At 38.9% G+C, this 23,136-nt stretch overlaps 1 protein-coding gene across 2 annotated transcripts in view; it reads right to left on the bottom strand.

Annotated features, from left to right (window-relative positions):
* The window catches only part of ZBTB20 (zinc finger and BTB domain containing 20), an 804,541-nt gene that overhangs the window by 165,133 nt on the left and 616,272 nt on the right, over positions 1 to 23,136 (bottom strand). For both annotated transcript variants that reach the window (XM_017855966.1, XM_017855967.1), the window contains one exon: positions 8,141 to 8,180. The gene's annotated coding sequence lies outside the window, so the exon portion shown is untranslated. The remainder of the gene's footprint in view (positions 1 to 8,140; positions 8,181 to 23,136) is intronic.

Raw genomic sequence — 23,136 nt, forward strand, 5'->3', positions numbered from 1 at the left:
AATACACTGTTGGTGGGATTGTAAACTAGTTCAACCATTATGGAAAACAGTATGGCAATTCCTCAAGGATCTAGAACTAGATGTACCATATGACCCAGCCATCCCACTACTGGGTATATACCCAAAGGATTATAAATTAAAAAAAAATAAAGACACATGCACATGTATGTTTACTGCGGCACTATTCACAATAGTAAAGACTTGGAATCAACCCAAATGTGTATCAGTGACAGATTGGATTAAGAAAATGTGGCACATATACACCATGGAATACTATGCAGCCATAAAAAAGGATGAGTTTGTGTCCTTTGTAGGGACATGGATGCAGCTGGAAACCATCATTTCCAGAAAACTATTACAAGAACAGAAAACCAAACACCGCATGTTCTCACTCATAGGTGGGAATTGAACAATGAGATCACTTGGACACAGGAAGGGGACCATCACACACCAGGGCCTATTGTGGGGACGGGGGAAGGGGGAGGGATAGCATTAGGAGATATACTTAGTGTAAATGATGAGTTAAAGGGTGCAGCACACCAACATGGCACATGTATACATATGTAACAAACCTGCACGTTGTGCACATGTACCCCAGAACTTAAAGTATAATAATAATAATAAAAAATTGGTGCAGTCCATCTGCCTTACTCAGGTTTCATCAGTTTTATATGCACATGAGTATGTGTGTGTAATTTAGTTCTATGCAATTTTACTACATGCATACTCTCATGAATCTAATTAATTAAACTACAGAGCTTCCACAGTGAAGCTACAGGATAGTTCCATCACAAAAGATCCCTTGCGTTACCCTTTTATAGCAACGCTCACCTCCATTTCTACCCCAACTCTCTAACTTTGTCAGCCACAAGTATGTTCTCAATCCTTACATATTTTTTTTTCATTTCAAGAGTGCTATATAAATAAGAATCATAACAGTACACCATCTTGAGATTAGCTTTTTTACTCAATATACCCTTGTGATTAAAACTAGTCATTGTACGTATCAATAATGTATTCTGTTTAGTGTTGAGAGGTATTCCACGGTATAGATATAACAGTTTGCTTAACCACTGACCCACTGAAGATAATCTGGATTGTTTCCAGTTTTGGGCTATTACAAATAAAGCTGCTATGTACATTGGTATAACATAACATACAGGTGTTGTACAGTTGTTTCCATCTCTCTGGGATAAATGCCCCAAAGTTTACCCTTTTAAAAAACAACATTGATCATGCCACACTCCTTCTTAAATTTGCTCCTCTACTGTCCTCAGGATAAACATAAAAATCCTTAAGATGAAGGACCTGGTGTCGTCGGGCCCTACGTATCTCTTCAACCTCAACATGGGCTGCTCGTCACCTCTTTCTCTCTATGCAGCTATCTTCAGGGACTTCATCCATGCTGTTTCCTCTGCCTGGAATCCTCTTCCACCATCCATCCTTACTTTTTGTTTTTAACCTTCAGCTATCTCAAATGTCACTTTTTCAGAGCAGCTTCTCCTGAATTTCCAGACTCACTTAAATCCTCTTCTTTTATTTGCTCTTAGAGCACATCGTACTTTTATTATGTAGTGGTAAGCACAACTTGTAATTACAAGTTATACTGTGAGACCATTTGCTTAGTATCTGTCTTACATTCCCCAGATTATAAGCTCCGGAAGGAGAGAGGTTATGTTAATATTCCTCACCATTATACCTTTAGCATTTAGTAGACACTCAACTTTGTGTCTAGTAAAATTTGGCTGAGGCTTTTAAGACATAGTCCTGGAATCAAATTCTATCTCTACCATTTATTAGGTGTTCTTATAAAACAACTCAAACATGCTAAATTTGTCTTCTGATCTGCACAATTGTGATTATAATAGCATCTACTTAATAGGGTAGTTTTGAAGGTTAAATCAGATAGCCATCAAAAGTATTTAGTCCAGTATCTAAAGCAAGGCAAGCACTCAATAGTTATTTCTTATTGTTACTGTTAGTTGAACAAGAAACTAGAGTTTTTGTATTTTTTTTCCTAACTAGGCTTTTGTTCATTATCTTCATTACTTGCCTGTTCCCTCAGGTTCTGATTCTTCTAACTTTTCAGACTCTGAAAAGGGGCCCTTAGTTAAGATCTTGAATAACCAGCAGGACTACTGGTTCTTACCCCAGGTATAGACAGATGAGAGCCTTGTTTAGCCTCATGGTTCTGGTTCCCATTTTCATCTCATTCAGTACCTCCTCCTCTTGTTTTCCAGTCTATGGATGTCAGTGTGGGTAAGAATGCCTCTTCCCTACTCCTGGTTTCCAGATGTTTTCTAAACACTGCTTTCCTCTTGTCTCATTCCTTATACTTCCCTATGGAGGCAAAGTATCCCATTGGTGGGGCAGCCCTTGGTCTATATTTCTCAACTAGGTAGAACTGATCTACCCAAATTTGTAGGCACAGGAATTTAGCCTCTTTGTCCTTCCTTTTCTACTTAGACTAGCGGGAGGTGATGACCTGGAAAAGTGTTGCTCATATGCAGATCCACAATTGCCTGTGAGAGGGCTTTTGCAAGGTTTGATTGAAGGGAAGAGAGTCAGCAAACCCATTTCCTCTTTACACTAAGCTATGCTCTTCAACCAACCTTTATAAAAATGCTGGTTCCCTAGCTATCAGTTCTTTTGTCTTATTTTTCAATAGGTTTAGAATTTGAGTGGGGAAGAGTGACGCTATTTATGGGCCCCCTCGAAGATTCCAACACTTTGGTATATGATTTGCTTGGAATATGATTCTTTTTCTCTTCATCTTTTTTACATTTTAGCCAGTTTTCAAGACTCAGCTGAATCAGTTTTACATGAAACTTTCTAGCCTGCAAGACTCTTTCATGAACGAAACCCTATGGTACTTCCTGGACTGTATCATTCCTTCTGGAACTTACTCATTTATTATCTTAGGTGCATACACAACGCTCAACAATGTAACTGCTTTTCCTAACTCAATTTTAAATTCTGCAAAAGCAAGAAAGGATCATGTATTTATGCTATGTTTATGCTTTAACTATCCAATAAACATTATGCTTTGTACATAGTTAAGTGTTTAATAATATCTTACAGGGTGAATGTGGGGGAGGGTGGCCTACTGACCAGGCTTTGATTTGAAGGCCAAGGTACAATGGAAATGGCTTAGTAGCTGGATGGTTCCTGAAGAGGTTGTGGCAGTGCAGTGGTGAAAGAAAGAAAAGGTTACTATGGGTATGTCCCTGAGGTGTGTATCAGTGCAAGTCTGTGTATAGACACACACACACACACACTCTGTCTAACATATATATGTAAATAGAACTTAATTCTGTCTTGTGCTTTGTTTTCACCTTAGTAATATTCAACTTTATTTCTCTTATTAAAAATACATGGAACTCACAATCTGATAGGTAGAAAGGCTAAGAGAAATGCAACCAGAGGGAGGTAATATTCCTGGCTATGGCTGATTGGTGTTCAGAGTGCTTTGATTCTCTGAATGAGTCAAAAAATTGAAAAAAAAATAGCCACTCTTATCACTAGGAAAAGAAATGAGGAGGAAGGGTCCTGAAAATGGTGTCTGAGCAATTTAAGACAGGGAATATTTTAAAGATCACAAAATTTAATTTATTCAACCTAAATGCATAAAAGTACAGGTGGGGACATTATTTATGCAGGTATATGCAAATCACTTTATAAAATAGGCAAAGCCCTTCTGCTTTTTATAAGTTGCCAAGGTGGTTCCTGATATTTTAAAAGCTATGCACCTTTAATGTAGTTTCCTAAGAGTTGGAATCCCTCTGTCGAAATCACAGTCATTGTCAGAGCAAGTTTATTTTATTTTTTTCCTATCCTCTGGGACATTTACAAGGATCTTATAACCATCACAAAAAGAATGGTTTCCACAGAGATGTGACTGGAAAAATCCCTTGGAAATTGCTGAGGAGCAAGTCACAGTGTTCAAAGCAGAGAACATAGGCTTTGAAAACATGAACCCATCTGACCTCTTGAATTTAGTACAGTGAATTCCTGAGCTCTGAAACATGGGGCCCGGCTGTGCATGCCATATTGGTGCTATAAGACTGGCAGTAGGTTGGCTGTGGCATGGTCTATTTCAAACTCCTTCACAGTGCCCAGTGTTGCATGTTCCCAGATGACATTTGGTTGGCAGAAGCTGGGCTTCCAAAGCTGGCAGCCTGGAATGCAGCCCACTGTGTTTTGACAAACACATAATTGACCATCTGATCACCAGCCTACGTTCTGCACTCAGGTCACTGGGGGACCTGGGCTTTCAATAGGTCCCCACTCCTCGTCTTGTTCATCTTCCCAAACCTTTCTCCAGAAAGCAATATAGAGAAGGCTTAAACACACCCACACATATCCTCCCATTTGCAAAAGAGAACATAGTACATGAAACATAAGCTGTTGAAAATTTCCTTTAAATTGTCCTGGCAGCCCAAAGTGAACAAGAGAAAAGCACACTTATGGTGAACTCTAATTCAGAGAGAAGGAATGAATACACTGAATTGTTTCAACACCCGGCTGTGCATAAGTTGCAATTCAGTTCAATGGTTTGGAAATTTTGCTTAGAAAAAGGGAGCAATGAGAAAATGATAGGAAATTGGGGCATTGATTGACTTTAGGGGGGCATTATTTAGAAACTGTTTCATTTCCAGGTGAAAGAAGAGAAAAACAGGACACTGGGAATGTCTTATCCTTATCTGCCTGCTCTTCCCCCACACCCACTATGGGCAGTAGGAGGTACGCGAGCCTGGCGACCAGCGGGCAGTAGCTCAAAGTGAGGTCATATTCAAATTGAGGTCTTTGCTGAAGATCCCATAAGGCTGTATTTTGGTCTGAAATTTGACTCCACACAATGTATCAGCCTTTCTCCTAGAAGGCAAAGATTATGTAATAGGCCAAGATATGCTGGAATTACACAAAGGTTAATGTCTATTTCGACACTACCAAATAGCCTCTCCCCTCCATCCTACCCCTACAGCACAGTTCAGGCCTTTGGCTTTTACCTTTGACCTGGTCTCCCTATTCTGAGCCAGCCTCTCCACTTTCACCAAGTGCTCTTTCTAAAACATACATCTGTTTACAATTCTTCAAAGCCTCCTTGAGCCTGTAGGATCAAGTCCAAATTCCTATGCATGCCATACGAGGTCCTCCGTATGGTAGGCAAGGTCCCCTGCCTACTTTCCAGCCCAATCTCATACTACTCTTTCAACTACCATGTTTCAACCACACCGAACTATTCACTCCTCTGGATCTTGTTGTTACTTAACGCCTCCTGATTTTGTAAATGCTCTTACATTTTTCTTGATTATGATCCCCTTTTCTTTTTGCTCTTTCATATCTACCTGGTAAAGTGCAATTTACTCTTCTGACTTGAAGACCCAGCCTGGGCACCTTACCACATGCAAATAGGCACTCCTTCTTCATTCCTCTTACTATGTCTTGTATACACCTGCATTTCAGTGTCTATCATATGCTATAGTCTTTATTCACTTATTTATTTCCCCTATCAGACTGAGATTTCTAACAAAAGAAAGCATTTCTTATTTATCTCAGAGTTTCCACAACCAAGCATAGTGACTAACTTTCCATAAATGTTTGTTGAATGAAAACTAAATAAAGAGCTGTGCATGATAATTAATCAAAACGAAGCCAAGTAGTAGTGTTAGCTTTTATAAGCATAGTAGGAGCCCATTAGCAATCTAATGAAGGCAGAAGATCCCAGCAGTAAGGCACTTTCTGATGGGCATGGCAGGGGCTGGTGACTGGCTGAGGTGACAGTAAGAGTGAGGGATAAATTCTGTGATGGAGGAAGGTCTTTTTAACAGAGAATGCCACTAAGGCTGTAAATTAACACACTTTTCAAGACTTAATATTCAATACAGAAATATATTGCCCTGAGAATACATCTGAATCTGAATCGTAGACAGACCTAACTCATAAGATCCAGGTTTCCCAAACAAGGTAAGTCTGTGCTACCTGCTTCAAGGTAGCATGGCAGATTATGGAGGGTTCCTCTTTGTTTCTGCTGAACAGTAACGGAATGGAAAATTCTTGGGAGAGCATCTGACAGCTTTTCAGTTCCTATTGAAATCCAGGTCAAATACAGATTGTGATACTGGACTAAATGCACTGCTAAGAAGAGAAGATCGAACAAGCAGAATTCTGTACCTGTTTAGAGGAGGCCATTGAAGAGGCACTTGGAGTCAAAGCACTGGGGAGATAATGTTCTGATCTGTTCTCAAGGGACATTGGACATTTTTTTTCCTTTTGTTGGGCCTCTGGGGCACCACCCTGGAGCCATCAACCATCAACTGTGTCTGTGGGGTACTTGAGGACAGTAGGACTGTCATAAGCCCGGTCACCCTGCTGATATGACAGCAGCTTCAAGATTTGGAACAAGCCAAGCAAACATGAAGCCTGGTCCAGGGATGGGACAAGGTCATGGGTATACGAACGGATTATCTGCTCATTACAGGTCACTCCCCCAGCCTTATGTGTAGTTAAAAAACAGTATATTTCTAGAAGCTACGCGACTGATGATTGATGTAGCATAGAATCAGATTTGCATTTTCCTATGAGCCAGAGACAGGCTTTCAACAACACTTTTTATCTCAAAAGTCTCCCCCTTGATTCCTAATTGGTGACACAGGTCCCTTGTACTGCTTGTGTCTGAGGCTCGCCCTATAGCACTGACGTCACAATAGCTGAGCCGTGCGGGCAGGAGTGCACTGTGCTGACTCATCCCGGTGATGTGAGGATTAATGCCTTGTCTAACACAGAGCTATTATGTGAACTGTTTTTACACAAAAGAACTGTAACAAAAATGATTTGCCAGTCAGAGGACTAGAAATATGCAGTGCTAGGTAACTGAGGGGAGGGCTGTGCAGATATAAAGTGGTAACCATAAGCACGCATATTGACATCCTCCAAAGCATTAACAGACCCACTCTATCAACACTGAAATAGAGAATAACAAGACTTGTCAGGGGCAGGTAGGACCCACCCCTGTTGTATAAATGCATTATACACAGCTCCAGTCTTTGGAGAGTTTAATCAATCGCCTTTCTCTGTCAAATAAACTGTCACATTACACTTTAGCCTTAGCATCCTTTGGAGGATTCTGCCTCCCTAAATATATTTGCCACTATCTTCTAGGAATGTTAGTGGAAGGCATGCACAAACAAAATAGCCATGGGAACCTCCATTCTGTGCAAATGATTGTAATACAAGAAGTACCTTGGAGTGAGGAGTCAGTGAAGCAATATATAATGTGAATAAGGGACAGTGCTCACCTGAGAGTGGGAAGCAGCCAGAGGATACCGATAACTATTTAGGTGACTATCACTACCTGTAGGATCTCTTGGGTGGTGTCTCTTATAAGTGACTTTGATTATTTCCGTTCACTGGCCTAGAATCTCTTTCAAGCAGTTCAAAATGAAATTTATTTAAACCCATTCAGCGCAGCCTGGCTTGAACTTTAAATAATTAATGTTCCCTTTTTTCTACATAAAATCAAGTGGTCTTTTTTTCCCCCAAATGCCTTTCCATCTTTTCTAAAAAAGAGTGGTACCTTTATAAACCTTCTGGCACATGTGAACCTGGGATTTCTGTTTTTTTTTCTCCTGTAGACTTCAAAATTTTGCACAAAAGTTTAGCCTATTTACTTTACAGTCTTGTACTTCTTAGTAAAGGGATATTAGAGATTTTGTCAATAAATGAAAGCTCTGATCTAGAAGTTAAAATTAAAAACTACTGGACGTAGGGATGGGTACATAACTGAAGAATACATAATTGCTCAATGATTGACAAGGGAGCAAAAGCCCAACTGTTGCTGGTATTTGGCTGAATAATACAAGCTATACTTTAAAAGAGCAGTGACTTTTGCAAACAGCAGCTGCAGCCAAGTAAAGGGCAGCCTTTATAGAAGTACGGTGTCTGGGCTGCTGGTATTTTCTGCACCCTCATGGTTAGCAACCACCAACAGCATAGACTCCAAACGCAAAAGAAACTAATACACACTACAAAAGCACCAGAAACCACAACAAAATCAACTAGGAAATATGCCAATGAAGACCACAATTTTCTAAACCCAACACTTTTTTTTTTTAAAGGTAAATAAATCACTTTTACTTACGTAAAGAGAAGGGGCAAGTCACAGACTGATGGTCAAATATCTGAAAACCAAAAAAAAAAAAAAGGAATTAAAAGCAAATCTATATATTATGCAAAATCGATATATAAAAGCAAAATGATATAGCGGGAAGAAAGTAAGTAAATCTAGGTATAGATGAGACTGGTTGTTCCTAAAGGAGCCTATTTTGTCACTTCTAGCCTTAAAATAAAGGAGATCCAGCTTCACAAAACTTTATAAAACACCCCAGCTACAATGACCAAGACAGTACTTCCCAGCACAAGGAGTGCAAAGACCTTTCTTTGTCAATTTTATTCTAATTATCATACAGTGTGTCTGGAATTCGTGGGTTCTCAGTATCACTGACCTCAAGAATGAACCCGAGGACCCTCGCGGTGAGTGTTACAGCTCTTAAAGGCAGCGTGGACCCAAACAGTAAGCAGCAGCAAGATTTATTGCAAAGCGCGAAAGAACAAAGGTTCCTCAACACGTAAGCACACTCTTAACGGGTTTCCACTGCTGGCTCAGGCAGCCTGCTTTTATTCCCTTATCTGACCCCACCCACATCCTGCTGATTGGTCTGTTTTACAGAGAGCTGATTGGTCCGTTTTGACAGAGTGCTGATTGGTGTGTTTACAATCCTTGAGCTAGACACAGAGTGCTAGACGGAAAAATTCTCCAAGTCCCCACTAGGTTAGCTACATACAGAGTACCAATTGGTGTATTCACAAACCCTGAGCTAGACACGGTGCTGATTGGTGCATTTACAATCCTTGCGCTAGACACAGAATGCTACACGGAAAAGTTCTCCAAGTCCCCACTAGGTTAGCTAGATACAGAGTGCTGACTGGTGCACATATGATCCTCTGGCTAGATATAAAAGTTCTCCAAGTCCCCATCCAGTTCAGGAGCCCAGCTGGCTTCACCCAGTGGATCCTGCACCAGGGCTGCAGGCGGAGCTGCCCGCCAGTCCCGAGCCCTTCTCAGACCTTGGGCTGTCGATGGGACCGGGCGCCACGGAGCGGGGGTCGGCGCCCATCCGGGAGCCTCAGGCCCGGCGGGAGCCCACGGCAGAGGAGGAGCTCAGATATGGCGGGCTGCAGATCCCAGCCCTGCCCCGCAGGGAGGCAGCTAAACCGGGTGAGAATTTGAGTGCAGCGCCCGCGGGCCGGCACCGCTGGGGGACCCTGCGTAACCTCCGCAGCTGCTGGCCCTGGTGCTAAGCCCCTCACTGCTCTGGGCCGGCGGCGTCGGCCAGCCGCTCAGTGTGCTAGGCTCGCCGAGCCCGAGCCCGAGCCCGCGCCCGCCGGAACTCACACTGTCCCTCGAGCGCCACGCGCAGCCCCGGTTCCCGCCGGCGCCTCTCCCTCCACGCCTCCCCGCAAGCAGAAGGAGGCGGCTCTGGCCTCAGCCAGCCCAGAGAGGGGCTCCCACGGTGCTGTGGCGGGCTGAAGGGCTCCTCAAGCGCCCCCCCGTGGATGCCGAGGCCGAGGAGGCGCTGAGAGTGAGGGCTGCTAGCACATTGTCACCTCTCAACAGGATTTGGTAGAGCTATGTTACCATATAATACAATAGCCACTAGCCACTAGCCACATTTGTCTTTTTAAATTTAAATTATTTAACATTTAATAAAAAGCTAAACATTTAGTTCCTCAGTCTTGGCAGCTGCATTTCAAGTGCTCGATACCCACATGTGGCTGGTGACTGCCTTACTGGATAGCAGAGAGAGAAAATATTTCTATTATTGTAGAAATTTCTATTGGGCAGCACTGATTAGAATAGGTAAAAGCTTTACTACATAGTACATGATCAATTTTAGCTAATTTTGACAAAGATGAGTCAAACCCTGATGACCTTTGTCTCTTTTAAGATATATTTAGTATGTTTAATGTCCAGAAGTTCCTATGAAGAAATACAATACATTCGTGTGTTGCTAAGAACTCAGTCCTAAGTTTGCCCTGGGCTTGCCTTCTAAAACTGTCTCTACTCCTTCTTACCAACCTAGAAAGTCCCCTCTATGGTGGAAAATAATCTGTAAAGTGATTTTAAACAAAGCACCTGTCCCACCAAACACATCACTGTTTGGTGATGAAAATTTCAGATTTTGGAGGAGCTGACCCTAACAGTTTTATTGTTCTATGTTTAAAATATGATATTTCACTCTTTAAATCACAAGCTAGGCCAGGCACGGTGGCTCGTGCCTGTAAATCCCAGCACTTTGGGAGGCCGGGGGGTGGATCACTTGAGGTCAGAAGTTCGAGACCAGCCTGGCCAACATGGTGAAACCCTGTTTCTACTAAAACTACAAAAATTAGCTGGGCGTGGTGGCAGGTGCCTGTAATCCCAGCTACTTGGAAGGCTGAGGCAGAAGAATTGCTTGAACCTGGGAGGTGGAGGTTGCAGTGAGCCCAGATTGTGCCACTGCACTCCAGCCTGGGTGACAAGAACAAGACTCCGTAAAAACAAACAAACAAAAAAAATTCACAGGCCAAAAAAAGCTATTATAGGACCGGTCTGCCCATCATTGTGCTTTTTTTGTTGTTGTTGTTGGAGACGGGCTTGCCCTCTGTTACCCAGGCTGGAGTGCAGTGGCACGATCTCAGCTCACTGCAACCTCTGCCTCCTGAGTTTAAGTGATTCTCCTGCTTCAGCCTCCCGAGTAGCTGGAACTATGGGCGCGTGCCACCATGCCCATGTATTTTTAGTAGAAATGGGGTTTGCCATATTGACCAGGCTGGTCTCGAACTCCTGAACTCAGGTGATCCACCCACCTTGGCCTCCCAAAGTGCTGGAATTTCAGGCGTGAGCCGCCGCACCCGGACCCATCAGTGTTTTGATAACTTCTCTTAGAAGGATAAAACTGAAGTAGGGGGAGACCCATGAGAAATTAATAAACCGAAAAAAGATTCTGAGAAAACAAAGCAGGTCCCTCTACCTCGAGCCCACTAAAACATATCAAGGATTTAATACAGGCTGATTCAATCTTGCCTGTCTGACACCAAGATTTTAACAACTTCACATAAGGCCTCCAGAAATATGCAAAACAAACTTCACTAAAGGAGATCAAGTAGAAGGACATGATTAAGTATCTTTGCACTGAAAAGGCTAAAGCAGAAAACCAGCAATTAAAGACATCTCCCTTCCTGGAAAGTTTTTGTGACAATTGCACTATTGTAGAGATTTCTTCAAAGAAATGATTTCCCTTTGTGGTCAATGTGAAACCTCGTTCAAGTACATGCAGGTGTGAAGGATGGTGACAAGACGAGCTAAGATGAAATTCTCCAGCCTGGATCATTATACATGCTAACACAAGAGAGGTTGGAGATCTCCAGTGCTTTCAAATTGTTTCACAAAATTGATGAGTTTAATGAAAATTTTAAGCAAGATAATTAGATTATGTATGATTCATTGAAAGTACATACAAATTTGAAATATATATATAAAAGACTGACTAGTCTTCAAAGATTTTAAAGCTCTAAGTTTTGCTATATTCTAGTCTTCTCTACAAGCCAGGATATTAGACTATGGCACTGGGACCTATTTTCTTGCCATTTTCCTCCCTCCCTCTCTCCCTTCTTCCTTCCCTTCCCTCCCTCCTTTCCCATATTCCTCTCTCTTTCTTTCTTTCCCTCTCCCTTTTTTGGACTTGCTGTCTTTTCTAACCTTTGGGGAGAAGAAGAAAATATTATTAGCAATTTTCTATGAAATATGTTCAATGGTCATTTTTCTGTTGCATGTTATAAACCCAATAACTCTCAACAATATGCTCTTTTAAAACTATACCTAGTGTTTATGTTCTTATATCTAAGCACATAACTTTATTTTCTAAATTTCAAGGAGCATTTATTAATAAAATTAGTCAAAATTAAATTTTTGATGTGCTCAAAAGAGATCATTGTAAATTGTACCCAAATTGGCTAATACATCCAAGGTCTGGAGTGAAAAACTATCTTTCCTGGATGTCAAATGATACACAGGCTGGCTGTCAATGATAAGAATCCAAAATGGAGAGAAAAATCACAGTGTGTATGTCACAGTCTAAAGCAAATTAAAGCCAAGTTAAATGGAAAGTTTTTATTGGATATAATTGTTGTACTTATATGTTAATATAAAATGATAATATTGATCCCAAACTTAACACTATGGCTAAAGATTTAATCTGAGTTCTTACACAATTCATAAATGTTCATGAGCATCAAAAGATGCCTACTTCTTGACTGAATTATAATCTGCTACGTAATTCTGAGAATATGTATTAATCTACATAGATTTATATTTGCTCAATTCAAATTGCTATTTCATTGATACATGCTCTTTCCACTTAAGTGATCTTCACCTTATATGTCTATAAGTTGTTTTTATCTGAAACGTAAAGAATTATCTATAATGGTTTCACAGAGGATTAAAAATATTTGCATTAAGCACACTTGGTTCAAAGCATAAATATATCTAGCAGAGTATAAAACTGTAAAGCCCAAGTAATTCAGGACATTAAAACATCAGGGTGGAGGGTGGGGGATGAGCAGAGAGAGGGAGATGATGAGGGGTGAAGTTTAATCTTCGTCATATAATTTATGAGTTGAAATTATTATATGGTGTCAATCTCGAAGAATCAAAAATATTATTAATTGTAACTTTGAAGTCAATTCTAGTGTAGTTTACATAAAGTTCTACAGCAGTGGTTTTCAACATTTTGAAGTGATACAGATCCCTATGAAAATCTTCCTCCAGATAACTTCTCAAAAACACCAAGTTTCAAGGAACTCCTAGACTCCATGAAGGCCATTCATGAATCCCAGGTTAGGAACCACTGGCCCAGGCAGAGAGGGGAGAAAACCCTCTTTCAATCCCATAGCTACTCATCTCTAGAGAGTTTTAATGAAACACTATAAACTAAAGCCAGGACAAAGAAAATGTATAAAAAAGAGAGTTCTAAGTGGGTAAGGGTATGTGGTTAGAGCCACACAGGCTTCTTTGGAGGCCTGCCAGACTCCTACCTTCCTAGTCCTTTATAATTTCTTTTTTAAAAAAGTCTACAAAGCCTTGGCAACAATGGAGTAGAGGAGTACTGAGCAGAGATGATAATGATAATAAGAGTCACTATTTACTGAGTCCTTCAGATACTTTGAAAAATAAATCCTTCTCAAATTTGGATATGAGTATACCCAGGAATGTGAGCAGTGTAACGGGAGTAGAAAAAGCCACAAAATAAATAATAAATATATAGCTGTCTTCCTGGAGGGTCAGTATTCCTTGTGGGCAGGTAATTTAAACTCTTATTTGCACACATATTCATTTATCCAATAACTATTTATTCGATGTTATACAAACAAGAAAACAGATACTGTTCTTGTCCTCATGGAACTTCTGGTTGAGTGAAACAAACAAGAATATATTGAGGCACTAAAAGCAAAATTTGTATATATATCTTTTGGGTGAAACCTGAGACTTCACTGAAAAGTCTTGTTTGTGGCAGACGACTTCAAGCAATGTCCTGGCGGGCACTCTTAGTATTGAATCACTCACTCTAATTTGAGGATCACCCAAGTGGAACAGTTTGAGAAGCATGGTTAACAGCATATCATTTAATCCCCACTACAAGAGAAAATACTGTTACTTCCAATTTACTAGAGAAAAAAGGGAAATCTGAGAAATCAGGAAACTTAGCTCAGATCATACAGCTGCTGGCATCTGAATAAGTGTGTGCCATTCCAAAGTCTACATATTTTTAACCACTAAATTACACTACCTTTAGGTGTTTCCCACTTTATGTTTCCCCTTGAATCTGGGCTCATTCAGGATTACACAGGCTAGTTTAAGCTTCTCTTTGGAAGGAGACAGGTTTGGCTTGATTTGAATTCTAAATATTTCACAGTGGTAAGGGAAAGCTATTATTATACCCATTTTATGGTGAGGAAGCTGAACCACTTGCCAGCTGAGGTATCTGGCTGGGTTAAAAACGGAATCTGGGTCGTCAGACTCTCATTCCTCTTGACTAACTCCAAGCCTAGGCACTATTACTGTCCATGGGCTTTTCTGAACATGAGGTTCACACTGGGTGATAAGGAGTGAGACAAATTCTGCTAAGAGAAAACAATAATAGTGCAATAAAAAAAGGGAAAATAAGTAATCATAACTCACACAAAAATTGGTTACTTTCAGCATTGTGAATAGAAAAAGGAGAGATTATTCATCACAAATGAGTCAGAAAATTAGAATGTGTCACTGCATTGATGACAGAGCTGAGGAATTTGGATGAACTGAAGTTCAACACTTACCCTTCTAGCTGAAGAGGGTAAATGGTGTGACAACAGGACAGAAATGACCTCTTATTTCCAATCTTAATTAATATTTCTAATCTTTTTTCTTTAACTACTCTGTCTAAAAGTTAGATGGGTTTATATGTTTGTTTTCTATGTGTAGAGATAATGTTTTAACATCCCTTTAATGTTCTAGAAGTATTGCATTAATTAATTCTTATGTGGGAGTCATTCCAAATAGTAGGATGATGATTTTTACCTTATTGATTTTCCTAATACCTTTCTGGTTTCCAGTGTTTTCAAAGGATGAGGCACTATTAGATTTTTAGATTTACATGTCTTTCAAAATTAAGTGCCTGTCAACTGATATTCCATCTCTACTCTGGATACATGATTTCCTTTATCTGACAGATTCAAAAAAATTTGTACTAGATTTAATGACATTTCATGCATTCTGAATTTGGAGTTTTTAATTCTCTATTTTCTATTTGGCAAAAGGTTTACAAGATAAAGCCAGATGCAAGGGTATTTATATGTGCATACAGAACCTGTGCCATCACTCTCTAGATACTTTGGGGTTTCCTGTAGGCCAGATTCTTGATGTATTTTCATTGCTTTTGGTCAGGAAGAAGGAGACTATAAATGCCATAAATGGTCATACATATCTTGGGGTCTGCTTTCCAAAACCCATATTATTTTGGATCCATCTCAAGAAGAACAATAAGAGAATGATACTGAGGTCTCTTTTTCTTAAGATGCTATGATAACAATCCTAAAAAATGGCCTGTCTTCAAAATTTTGATGATGAAATAAGGTTATAATCAATAAAGAGAGAAGATTTTAAAGTTCAGCAATTAGGTCTGGGACTGCTTCTGTGCCTGAGACATTGCCAAGATACAATGTAACACTCCATCCCACCCCATGTGAGTCTCCCTGTTCCTTCTTGATGCTTTTGGGGATAGGGTCTGAGAGACTAGAATGAAATGAAAGCAGTAGTGCTGGGAGGGGTGGCAAGGACCAAATTTGTTTAATACATTTAGGATGGTTTTTTATTGCTGCTAAAATAGATACAATTCCTTAGCATGATGACATTCAGGAATCCTTTACAATCTGATTCCAAAGAACCTTCTCTTCTATATCTTAAACTACTGAAATTGCAGCTCCATAAATTCCAAATGGATTGATGTACCAGGACCTTTAACTTACAGTAAGCTTATCTCCTTAAGGGATGCTGGAAAGGTTTGGCACTGCTATCATGTGGTCTAATCATTTAGACTTGTCACTACCAACTATTTGTTTAAGAGCCTCCAAGACCTTTCACAATCTGGCTCGGGCCCACCTCTCTAGTCTTAAGAAAAATTTTCCCACCATTACTTCTTTATATATGGTGACAGACTATTTGCTCCTCTCTGAACATGGCCTGGGACATTTATGTTCCTGAGTCAGCTAACAGTTCACACTGGAATCTCCCAAGCCTAGCATAGTGTGTGAAACACAGCACGACACTCCAATGTTTGTTGAATAAATGCTGTCCATCTATTTTAGGAGACAGAGATGACAGAAGAAAGTTGTTAAATCAGTAAATAAATAGCACCAGAGAGAGGTCAAGGAAAAGTTAATTTTAGTGCATTTTAGGAGTGGGGGCAAGATGAGCTTGAAGATTAGGAAAACTGATGCTCTTTATTCTTGGGTCTGGCCAATACTATGAGTCAGTTACTTTTTCAGGAACAAGTTTAAACCTCAAGGTTAAATGAACACAAATGCCCTGTCCATCAGCATATAATGAAAAAGTTGTGGCTATTTCCACATCAGCACAGTGAAATTAAAATATGCAGTGCCTCTCTAAGAGGCATCATATATGACAGAGCTTTTAAAAATAGTCCCCTTTGCCACTCAGGTATAGAAAGAGCTATAAAAACAAAAGTAAATGTTTAAAAAACTGGGATAATTTAGCTTAGGGAAGAAAGAGCTGAGGTGTGTCTTTATAGTTTTTTGACTATAAGAAAAGTTGTTACAAAGAGGATAATGATCAGCATTGTTGTCCTAGGGCAAAATGACATTAAACCGTCCAGTGCAGAATTTTAGACTTAAAGATGAACGTTCTAAATATGCAAGTGGTAAATAATCAAATAGATTGCTAAGAGCAGTTCTGAAATTTCTTTCTTCCTGACTCTCTTAAAATAGGAAAAATCTTCGTCTATTTTGGATAAAATAAATGCAGCTCTGCCTCCAGTCAGGAGAATGAATTCAATAACTTTTCTAGTCTTGTTTAACTCTGTATGATTCCATAAAATTCTATAAAATGTTAACCCTAAAAATTATATAGAATCACCATACAGTTGAGTAAAATACATTCTACAGTTTAAAGATAAATAAGCAATATAGAGAGTTGGTAAGTTATTAAATTCAAAATAGTAATATATGGTTCTTACACTTTTGATTCAATTTGCCAACTGCATATAACACAAATAAAATTGGGAAAAATGTACCCGAATTTACTAAAGTTTTAACATAGTGATTAGCTAGAGTAAAACAGTCTAACAATCCTTCAATGTCTAAGAAATTTGCTGAATATTTCATAAACCTCATATTGAATATGTATATAAACTCAATTTCCAATTAAATAAAAAGTTTTTTAAAGGTCCGGAAAGTAATATATGAACTCACTATTATTATTTCCTGGACTATCTTCAAAGACAACAGGAGAATCAATAAATAATTCCTTTAAATGACCAAAATGTGCCCCATATGATTAAAAATGTAAATCTAATAACAAACTCACAGATAAGGTCTAACAGGGGTGGCAAGTTAGTGGCTTTCTTTGTCTGTTTACCTTGTAGCTTTGGAGCTCAGCAGAAGCGTCCATTACATACAGCACAGGGTTAGATGAACAGCTCCAATGACCTTGTCTGAACCAAATTCATTTAAAGCAGTTTGCCACTTTTCTTAAATAGAAGATGAGTCCATTCTATCTATGGCCCAGATTTGGACTGGATCACTGAACTATTGCCCAACTCTTATAAGCAAAGCACTAACATGTACCAATCAACAGGCGAAGGCATCAGGAAGGTAAAAATACACATACATAAGAAACTGGCAGTACATTATAGAAGAAAGCTATATCTAAAGATGGACTTTGGCTTTTAAAGCCTTTGAGTGTTATTCGAACTTTGTTAAGAAAAACAAAAACAAAATCTTCATTCCAATGTAACTTGCAAAGAAGATCCAGTGAAAAAATGAATTTGAGAGAGAAAGAAATGTAGTTTTATTTTGCAACCCATTATTTCCATAAGAACATGAATCAAAGAGACAAACTATGCCAATTTCTTTATAGCTGACTTGTTACAGGATATTGTTCCAGTCTTCACTAATGACTTCTTGAGGTTAGTTACTACTGTGATCAGGAGTTGGGAGGGCAGAGGTCTAACTAAGACCTTTCAAAAGAAACGTTTTGTTCAGTGTCACTACAGAAAATAAAGTCGGCATTAAGCTAAGTTTGACAACCTAACTAGGATAATGGTTAGTGCATATAGCCATTGCTTATGCTGTTTCATAAGGAACGGAATGAATGGAACAGCAAAGGTGTCAAGTTAACCAGCAACTTGAATTTTGAAAAGCTGTGGAATAAGCTGATAACATAGGTTGTTAGAATTGGCAAAATTTACTCTCTGCTTCCCCCACCTTCTAGTCCTATTTATTTCCACATCCACATTCCTATCATCAGGCAGTTGAAGAAACAGAAAGAAATGTGGCTGGGACTGCTTCTTTGGGGATACTCTTAGTGAGCTCTCCATCTCCCCACCCTTGCTCTCAGTTTGCTAAAAATATATTCATTTAATTGTTTTAATACCTCTACTTAGGGGAATATGCATTTTCTTAACTGTTGATACAAGATCCAAATTCAGTTTTTATCACAGGTAATAAGCAAAGTATTTGGTGTGTGTGTGTGTGTGTGTGTGTGTGTGTGTGTGTGTGTGGTGGTGGCAAATTTTGTCCTAGATGCTTCGAGTTTTCCAAGTATACTGCTAAAAGGGGTCATTTGCTCCCCACCTCAAGAAGCCAATTGTGCGTATATAGTTTTACTTCAAACAAAGATATACACCTATAAATGCATACATTATACACACACATTCTTCTTCTCAAAAGTCATAAACATTTGGTGACTCTATGTATACTCCATGAAGTGCTGTTACTACTAAAGTCAGAGTAATTTAGGCAGAAACATAAGAAACCCCAAATGGTTTGCACTGAAATTTTATTAACATATTTGTCAGTGTTTTCCTCATGGATAATTTCCATTGGTTCCTGGCTCCTTGTCAGCATATGCTCCAGGAGCCTTTCACAATATCTTTCTGCCCTAGAAATCCTGGCCTGTGAGATTTCCTTGTAAATATCTGCATTCTTGTATTCACCTATTAATGATCCAGGGATCGAGGATGTTTTCTATCTGCTCCTTAACCTCCCACTTCAAGGATTAGATTGTAAACAACCTAGTGGGAACCCTTCAGGCCAAACCACAGCTGAACGAATCTCAGCAGGCAGGGAACCCGCAGCAGTCTGTGAAATACCGTGAAACACAATTACGAAAATATGAAGGATTCACCCATACTTTGGGGAAGAAATTATGTTGTTTCCAAGATGAGACCTCAAAAATAAGGCTAGTATACTAATTGAGAAAGACATGATATTAAAAGTGTCAGCAGAGGTAAATTTTAAAAGTACCAGATTTGCCAGGTCCCTCTCAAACCATAGATTCATTTTCAGTACACGACAGTGGCCTGAGCCGACACTTCAAGGGAAGTCCCTTCGTCTCTGACCAGTGAAGCCCAAAGTACTCACTGCATGAAAGGGTTCCTTTCTTGTTTCCAAAGGCAATCAATTTTTGTCCTAGAGTCTGAAGGTTCATGGGCTTTCTTTTAATTTTGTCAGTCTGCACATGCATGGTTCCTCCTGCATGATTTGGTTCTGAGGAAGTGACCCACCCACCACGCCACAGAGCTAATTAACCCCATACTGAGCTTTTTTTTTTTTTTTTTCCTCATTTCACACATCCACTCAATGCTTTAAATGACCCAGCAGCAGTATGATCATACGATTTTTTTCCCCTCAGTGAGGAAAGCATGGTGTTGGGAGGAGCAGGGTATATCTGCCCTAATTCAAAACAGCAGTGTGATCCTAAAATATTATCTAATTGCATTGCATCTGAGGGTGCAAAGTACTAAAAAATCCTCGAACAAATCTCTTTCATGTCATTCATTTAACTTCTTGCAGTGTCCATTTGAAATAGCAAATAATACATAATAAACACTGGGGTAGAGAAGTTTGATCTATACTCAGAATGTTTAAAACATCCGGTCTTACCGGGGGTAAAAGACCGAGAGCTCCTTCCCTATCCTGAATAGCTTCAAGAGAAGGGCCTTTTTTCCATTTGAAGGAACAGACTCATGTTTTTCCAGATTTATTTTTTCCAAAGGGAATGCCTTGAAAACTCTAAGATGATCACTGTTTTCTAACTTTTCAAAAAAGAAAAAAAAAAGTGAACATGATGATAGTGGGTGATTTAATGGAATCAGCTTGTCAACATGATGAAACTGAAAAAAGCTTTTACAGACTGTCCACATGCTAAAAAAAAAAAGCAACCTTTAACGTCTTTAACGTTATGTTTACAGTATAGAGTGGTTTTTGTCATGGCAGAGAAAATAAATATAATTGTCTTATGCAGTAAATGTAAGGCTCTGCTAAGAATCTCATTGGATAAATCATAGAAATACATCCTGGCCAGATAAATCCTGGCCAGATAAATGGAGCCAGACAAGTTCTAGGTTTTGTAAGAAGTTTTCAAAAGAATCATCATATTGTAAGTCTGTCATCTCTGTAAGTGACAAGAAAAATTCTAGGCTATTTCCCTCGGTTCTACTAGTAACGTGGCTTCAGAGTTTTAAATACTTAGACACAAACGGACAAGAAAATGACTTTTTCTGAATATCCCATCTTTTAGGCAAACTATCAGACTTCTCTCATTCTCACAAGTGTAGCAAATTGGTTCACCTTGGAAGGACTTGGTTAGAGATCATATATGTCTTATGTGAACTTTTAACATCTCTTTCCCTTGCAAAGTGATTTATGCATATGCTATTAAATACACAGGAATTCTATAATTCTTAGTTCAGTGAACAGTTAGTACAAGGGAAAATCTATGTAATATTTAAAATTTTTGTTTAGTGTCTTAAATCCTACATTTTGGAAATGGAGACCTTATAGATATGTTCTATAAGGTCTTCAGTGTGCTGAAAAACACATTTGCTACTAGTCCCTAAGCTTCTCTTAGGTAAGGCTGCCAATTGGGGTAAATTGATGGGTAAAGCTGGCTCAATAGGCAAAAAACAAAGGTCCAGTTAAGCACAGTTTCTTTTTATTTATACTGGTCAGAAATATCACAGTTAACAAATAGCCTAAATCCAGCTCTTATATCTAGGCTTCCGGCCTTTGGCTGAAGTGTCTCATCTGGTCATTCTGAAAAAAATAGGGTGGTTGTTGTGATTTCAAAGACTCTCCTACCCATTAGACTTTTTCAGGCTCACTGATGCTTGGCATTCTAAAGCCTTTACTATGGTTTGTTAGAACAATACATTATGTCCCTTACTACTTCTCTGACTTCATCTCCTAACATTTTCATGCAAAATTGGTCCAATAGACAATAAAATATGCTTACCTATGGGTGTAGACAGGAATAGGAATGTGAATGGGGAATAAAAGTAACTAATTAATAAAAATTAGTTGCTTTGTGACCTTGTTAAATATCAACTCTTTCATGACAGCCTAATAAAATTTCTGAACTTATCTTGAGAGTAGGTTAAGATAGGGGAGAATATACAAAGTATTTCCAATACTACGTATTCATTCATTAATTCAACAAATAGTTTTTCAGAGTCTATTATTGATTACTCTGCCAATTGGATTCTACTCCTGCCCTCAAGGACCTTCCACTCTAATGTATGTTTTGGAGAGTTTCTGTCTCTATTATCACTGACACGTTATTAGCCTACTTTAGACAAGTTATAAATATAACCACCTGCCCATGATGATTCCTCTCCTCATTCCTTATTTGTTTTTATTCATTTGCCCTGTAGTATCACCATTAACCTTTCATGAATGACTTGACCCTTTGTGACCTATATTATCAACTCAGCTAATTTTTATATAGATAAGGAACCCCTTCTCCACTCCCAACTACCTTTTCTTTCTCAAACAGCCATGAAAATATAAAAGTCTACCCAGAATTATTTAAGTTTTTGAAATGAGTCCTTACTATCTGATCTGAACTACCATTTTTTTCCCTTTCTTTTTTGAAAGAGGGAATGCAGCCTCAGCCCCTAAGATACATATCTCAAGTTACAGGCAAATTACATACAAGTCACTGGTCTCCCAGACTTAGTACTCGCTCCTCTCTGGGGTAGAACAATTTCTGCACTGAACAGAGGACCATAATCTCACTCAAGTAATCTCAATCTCAGAGAACAGTTAACCAAGTGCATGTTTCTGGTCCCTATATTCCTTTATAAGGAGTTACCGTCTTCACTATATTTTGCTATTTTCTGAACCTGGCTACCTTAAGTAAATGTCAGTGGACATGGTAAAAATAACACTAACTCTTCACCAATTTGTTAAACTTGTTTTTCCTCCTCATATGCTTTATAAACAAAAATGGGAGAATTTAATGTATGTACAGAGCAGCAAATGTTCTCTCTGTTGCTTTTCAGACATTTTTATCTTATATAAACAGTGGTGATGAAATTATAAATACCATTATTCCACCTCTATGTTAATACTCTTATTATCTTGCATCAACAGAAGTGAACAAATACGTACATGACACCAATCAATCCCTTTTCTAAAAATGCAGTTTTCGTATTTCTAAACAGTGAAGGAAGAATTTAATGAATTCAACATGTAGTTTACCTATTTATATTTTGAATGTTAATAAAGCAAAACCAAATTATTGCTTAAGTTTTTTCACACTTATATCACCCATTAACACTCTCCATGCTGGCATGGAGTAGGGGGTGTGTAAAACTAACAACGGCAATGGTCCAAGTCCCCTGGGTCAGGTGGTTAGGGGTTTGGCAGGTTAAAGAGGATGTTCAGATGCTGGGGCAGGATATTTTAACCTGCTTGGCAGGTTAGAGATATTTTCTGGCAGTAAAAGGAATATTTTTTGTAGAAGAAATTGCTAGGAAGAGGTCATTTGGGGGCATTAGGTGAGAGAAATATCAAAACCATACCTAAAAGCAGTCTAGGGGAACTAGGGAAAAAAAAATCACTACTTTTTCAATCTCCTCATTGGTTTCCCTTATTCCATAGTGTACTTTCTCTTTCCATCTTCTATCACTTCATATACTTTTCTCCTCCATTCCTTCAGGATTTTTTCCTCCTACCTCTTTATTATAACAAAAAAGCATTTAGGAAGAATTTTAGGAGACAGTGAGACCAAAAAGGAAGAACTTAGAGAAGACATAATAACATACTGCATATTTATGCATGTATGTATGTGTGTATATATAACATATATTCAATTTACCAAGAAGGATAAACTGGGATTTTTGAGATTTAAAAAATTTATTGTATGTCTGGTCATATTAATCTCCAAACCAGCTGGTTTTTAGCATTGCTAGAGCAATAATAGAATCAGGAATAGAAAACAAAAGGAAAAAATAAAATTTTACAAAGGATTTATATTTG

Source organism: Rhinopithecus bieti, unplaced genomic scaffold (assembly GCF_001698545.2).
Source record: "Rhinopithecus bieti isolate Rb0 unplaced genomic scaffold, ASM169854v2 scaffold_41114, whole genome shotgun sequence".
NCBI classification, from domain to species: Eukaryota; Metazoa; Chordata; class Mammalia; order Primates; family Cercopithecidae; genus Rhinopithecus; species Rhinopithecus bieti.